Here is a 6,163-nt window from a genome sequence, read left to right as displayed (position 1 = left end):
AGGGAAAGATCAGAACCTTTGGGTTTAGGCCCTGCTATTGTCCAGTTGTGCTCCAGTTTTCATCTGTTAAGATACCCCATGCAGGACTTCCTATGGTTACTTAACCAGTAGGTTGAGGAACTCACAAATCTGTGTATTTTTTTTAATATAGTTTCAGTTCAGCCATGAAGAAAATATGGGACACTTTAGATCGTACTAAAAATGCATCACAGCTTTTCATATCCTTTGACTTCAAGGTGATACAGGGGTTGACATTGGCATGTGGTAATTAGCACTGATAATAGAGCTAATTCTGTAGTTTGCGTTGACCAAATCAGCCTTGCTGCAGGAACCTCTTGAAAAGCTCACTGTTTTCATGGAAGGCAGCATAAAATCTGATATTAGCAAATGGTCTTTTTTCACACATTTTACTGCCATCAGATTCTAAGAGTCAGAGCAAAGAAAAGGAGACCTGTTAGTGTTGCACAACTGCATAATTTTTTGAAGCTTACAAATTCCAAACTCATTTTAAGTGCTGCGCTCTGAGCACATAACCTTAACATGAACATGTGGTGTCTGTCATATGAAGGTTAATACCAGCTCTGTGGTAGGAACGGTTCCTCTGTGCAGAACAATTTCTGTTTATGGACTGGCTGTTATGGTGGAGGACCCAGAATGAGAACTCCAAATGGTCCCAGGAATCTTCTGTTCGTTTCTTCAGATCTCAGAATAGTATTGAACAGTATTCAGGAGCCTAAGCCCCATAGTAAAGGGGTAGAGCTCCCATAGAGCTCCTTTCCTTCAAACACTCCTGCATACAAAACACCACTGGAGAAGGGTGACCCAGCCAGTTACAACAAAACAAAGATGGCAAATTACTTGAAAATAGGAAGGTGCAAGTCACAGGCTCTGGCTTTGCACTTCTAGACAGAAAAACGGGGGCAGGTAAATCCCATTTCAGGCCTTCATTAGGTGTGAGGCAGGGTTGGAGGACAGTGGTGCCCTCCTCAACTGGAAAAATCCCTTGCTGGGCAAGTGCCAGGCCTGCGTGTTACAGAGGGACAGAGGGAGAGCGAAGCCAGGACGGTCGCGCTGCTGCGTGGAAACCTGCTCAGAGAAATTTGCCTGATGATACGTTTTATCTGGCAAAAAAGCATTTGGGTTTGATCAAAGGGTAAACAAATAGCTTTCAACTCCAAGAGCCTGCTGTGCAACTTTCATCTCTTCCACAGTCAATAAACCTTGAAACGGCTGAGGAAACAAGGTGAACACCCTCTGTCCCAGCCTCTGGAAATATTACCGTGAAAAGGACTGGAAGTGAGAAAGACATTCCCTGACGGGCCTGTGTCACTTTTTTTGATTCTCAAGGGTCTTGAGGCATAAGTAGCACAAAATAGCATGGAAAAGAGGGGGATGAGAGGGAGATCTTTCGACAGAGATCAGATTTAATTAAGGCAAACTTATGACTAGCTTATGGTGTGGAAAACTCTCCCTCTGGACTGAAGGATGGGAGCAACAGTGTTCTGCATTCCAGGAGGAATACCAGGCTTCAGCAGCAGCTTGAGGGAAATGGGCACGAACGAGGAAGGGGATGTGCGTACGTGAGCATAAGGATGTGTGTGTTGTGTAGCAGGAAAGCTTCTTCTTCCTAGGAAAAGAGCAAACACCACTGTAAAGACTGCAATTTTTCTTTTTTTATGCACTGTGAAACACCTGTGCAAGACTTCTGGGCTCTCAGCATGCAGCCTCAGGACTGGTCTGGTAAAGGCAGAGGAGCACAGTGCCAAATCATCAAAGATGAGAGACCTTCAGCTGTGCACAGAGCAGATCAGGAGCCGTCAGTGATCCTTGCTGACAGTAAATCGGGATGTGATACCTCTGTGATAAATACCAGCACTGCAAAAAGTAGGGGAGGCAAGCTTCCTATGCAAATCAAATAATGAATGTAATGGACACCAAACCACTTTAAAATGTGGCTTCCCACAGCTAATGGTGCTGGATTTTCTGTCGACACCTCTGGAATTGGAGTCACTTGAGGCCTCTGACTGTGTAGGGTGTTTTTGTTGTTTTTGTTTTCTTTCATCCAGTGTAAAAGTATATGCAAAAGACACATGATTTAAACCTACACAGAGTTTATCTGGTAGAGATATACAGTTACTGCTGAAAGAGATTTCGTCTTTTAGCAGCTGCAATTCTCTATGTATTACCTTCACTCTTCTCTTCAGAATTTGGTATTTGCCAATCCAGTTCAAAAATGATGAAAGAAAACAAAATCAAACGATTCTACAAAAATTTGAAGAACATTTACGATAAAGTTGTATTTACACAATTACATCAAATTTGAAAATCCCTGTCCACTCACAAATTATTGATCTAGAGGACTTCAGCAAATGATTGAGGTTTTTCTTTTTTTCTTTTGTGTATATTCATGCATGTGCATGAGCACAAAATATTGTTATTTCCTCTTATGTTTTTGCTGGTCATATAAATGAAAATACAGATGCAATAATCAATCTGTAGGTTTTTGTCTAACACCTACTGATGATGCCTTAGAAAAAATAAAAAATAAAAACAGAAAAACAAATAGTTGTTTTAGGAAACAAAAAGCATCTAGAAACATAAAAGATAAATTTTATTGTTGTATCATTAGAACGTGAAAAACAACTAAATAGATGAGGTAGAACAATAGACCAAGAGGCTGATGCCTTCCTGTGACGAGCTGTAAACAGGGTGTCACTTGCATACCGTTTACTGGAGACTGAGAACTCAGCTGCCTTAATTGAAATACCTAATGCCAAAAGCACTTGTAGTAGCGAAAAAATATTTCAGAGATTTTTATTTTAGCTCTCTCTTCTTTGCAATATCACTAATTTTCTTTTCTTGCCAGTTTTGTCCTTTTGTAATATGATTGACATCAGGACTTTTCTTTATTTTCTTCTGTTTCACATTATGCCTACAAATGAATAGGCTTATTAGCTGGAGCTAACAAACTTTTTGTTGTTGGTGAGTTGTTTGATCTCTGAACACCTCATTCCTCTTCACATGTGGAATGGCAGAAACGTTGCAGGCAGTGCTTTATTGCTCACTGGTGGTATGGCCTAATTCTCATCCCCTTAGGGTTTGTCTATATTAGGAAAGAACCTAATCTTGGGACAAGCTTAAGTTCTCAGCCATAAACCTTCAAGGGGAGGGATCTGAGAAGCAAATATGAGGTTTGCTGTCTTCAGCTGCTGGGAAAGCTGGGCCCAGGTATCATTCAGGAGGGCATCTGGCCCCAGTGCAGTTCTCCTGAAAGAAAACTCCAATGACTTTGATGTTTTCACCTGTGCCAAAGCTGCAGCTCTCACAGGGAAGACCACCTGCCCACCCGTGGGAGATGCAGCAGGTTTCTGCAGCATCGCTCTGCCCAGGCTCACCAGCTGCAAAACCTGCAGAGCTGCAGGTTTCCACCACCTGTACAGGCTGGCCACCAAGGCGCAGGGGAGAGGGGAGATTGGCTCCCTGTGGGTCCATTCTCTTCCTTCCGATGCTCTGAAGTCACTGTAGTAAGGTTTAAATGGCAATTATCCCCTTCGTGTTGCACAGAGAGAGGTGGTAACACTCCTGGACATAGGCTTAGTTCATGAAATGTGCCCCTATGATCTTTCAGTGCTATGCAATGATTAGAGCTCCCAGGGAATCCTACAAAACTTCCACACATGCAAATAAGTTGTCAGGCCCCTGTTACCTACCCCAGCCATATAAAGGGAGAGAGAAGAAAAGAGTTAAAGGCATTACAGAAAGCACAACAGTATAAAATATTTCCTTTTATGTGTCTGAACAGTAGTGATTCCTTACAGTGAGAATAATCAGATTGAAAATAAAAGTCTGGAGGAACTTTGCTATCACCATTTTTAGAAGGTTCCGTCTCAGAAATTTATTTGCTTCATGCTCTTCTTAGCTTAGTAACTGCCTACCCTAACTAAGTATTTATCCGTGGCTCCAGGAAACGTTAGAATAACTTGTCTTCTAGTATTCTGTATGTCCCCTAGAAGTAAAAGACAGGAAAAGAAGGAGCAATCAGGCAATCCTCTATTATCTAGGATATGCTCTATTATTTGTGAGTTGCAGTATTTTCAGAGTTGTTTAATGTTTGATTACTGTAGATGCCTTAGAGAGTGGCTTGGCTTTGCCTGCTGATTTCCAAGTGCACAAGGTTTCCACACAAAGTGTTGTTTCCTTAATTTTGAAAACAAACCTTTCGCATAAGCACTGGAATACAGATTTACGTTAATTTGAAAATTCTGACCTCTGCTTTCTACAAATGTAGGTCTTTATTTATGACTAGGTCTAGTTATAATCCCATTCTCCATTACTTTGTCAGCCATAAACTGCCCTTCTTTACTGAATTCCAATTCAATATATTTTGTTTTTCATCTCGCATACCAGGCTGCTATTTATTTATTTGCATGTGTGCTTTACCCTACTTCGCTCCCGTAACGATGGCACTCGCAGCTCGGCTGGCAATAACGAGTACATGTTGCCATTCATAAATGGACCGTGCCTGTTGAGAAGAAGGATACATCAGGATAAAGCAAGCTGCACTCAAGGGCAAAAAATAAATGCATATATATACAGAGACATTTTTAAAATGCTTATTTCAGGAACACCTTGATAGTCTGTTGCATACACACTTTGGGTATTTTTATAATATGTTATTAAGTATTAAATAAACTTCCAAAAATCGCCCTCACTAGCTGTGAGCAGCAGTCCTTTGTGCGGACCAGTAAGCTGACACCCACAGCAACATATGTCAGGAGCACAAATGGTTTCCTACTCCGCCAGATTTATTCAGTCACAAATTCTTACAAGGGCGCTTGATGGTAAAGCCTCCTCTCCCTGTGCCCTCCTCCTCTCACAAATCTGGTAGTTTTGTTTGTCACTTCATTTTGCAAGTCTGTCTCAAGATACATGAATAACTGTAGAAGTCCTGTTATATAAAGCAGAAAGGTTCTTTGAAAAAACAACAAAAAATATTTTATTGCCCAGCATATGTTCACTATGAGGACAAAAGGCTGGTTGCACGGCAGTTTAAGTTAAGGCTATCTTTTGAGTTAAAAAACACTAAACATTCAAAAGTGAATACAAATTCAATTGTTCTTTTAAACAATGTGGTTTGTATTTAATTAAACTGTGTTTCGAGTCCAATAAAGTTGTAACTAAATTACCATTTTTGAACAAAAACATTTCTAATGCAAAACCTGACCAACCTTCAGTGATAAACTTCTTTCCTAATGTCTTTATCACATTCCTGCAATATTACTTACAGGTGGCTAGGAATATGAACCAGTCTTGCACAGCAATACTACAGCCATCAGTCTTTTTTCTTACGCTTAAAAACCAGTTGTTTCCATATGTTGTGCTGCAGCACCTTAGGATGTCTCTGCCTGAGCTATATATAAGTCTTTATAGGTTGTGTGTCATCTTTATTGGAACCAACATTAATAGCGTGATCAGGACGGAAAACTGTATGTGCATGGGAACCACTGACGTTGCAGTCATGGTGTAGTGCTGGAGTGGGAAAAAGCAGTAGCTATGAGTTCTGCTTCTTTTTGCTCACACAAAAAAAAGATATGAACTGAAACTTCTGCAGAAGCTGGCATTTTTGCTTCCTTTTGTAGTGCAGGTGCACAAATTGGCACTTTCTTCTAAGCCACATCTAAAGAAAAATCTTGGCTCGTAATGAATGTGCCAAATTATTAGATTTGATAATAGGCTCAAAATATGCATAGTGACTAACTCCCACCTAGGCACATGTAAGAGGCCATCGTGTTCTAGCACCAGCCTTGATTTTTTTCCATGACTGGCACTGAGGAACAAACGAGGTGGCCCCATTCCCACACAAAGCAAATTCTGCACGTAGGCTCTGGAGTTGAAGTTCCATGAGAGAGGCTTGTGTGTGCATGTGTGTGTGTGTGTGTGTGCGCACAGTGTGGGCGACACACTGAATCCTGATGTGGGATAGAGCTGGGGGAAGCGTGACAGTGATGCTGAGTGAAGGGTGGACGACCTTCCTCCTTAACCGTTCCTGCGGGATGTGCTGCTGCGTGACTTCCCACCTTGGAAGGCTCCACTTCCGTGCACAGGCAGCTGAAAAACGTGAGGTTAACAATATCAAGCGATGGAAAGATTGATTAGGCAGAAA

The 6,163-nt window shown here is 41.4% G+C and overlaps 1 protein-coding gene across 2 annotated transcripts in view; it reads left to right on the top strand.

Annotated features, from left to right (window-relative positions):
• The window catches only part of EDAR (ectodysplasin A receptor), a 23,123-nt gene that overhangs the window by 7,366 nt on the left and 9,594 nt on the right, over window positions 1–6,163 (top strand). The window lies entirely within an intron of this gene.

This window comes from Apaloderma vittatum, unplaced genomic scaffold, assembly GCF_000703405.1.
Source record: "Apaloderma vittatum isolate BGI_N311 unplaced genomic scaffold, ASM70340v1 scaffold7931, whole genome shotgun sequence".
In the NCBI taxonomy this organism is placed as follows: Eukaryota; Metazoa; Chordata; class Aves; order Trogoniformes; family Trogonidae; genus Apaloderma; species Apaloderma vittatum.
The sequence above is the reverse complement of the archived record's forward strand: the minus strand, read 5'-3'. Positions and strand labels throughout refer to the sequence as shown.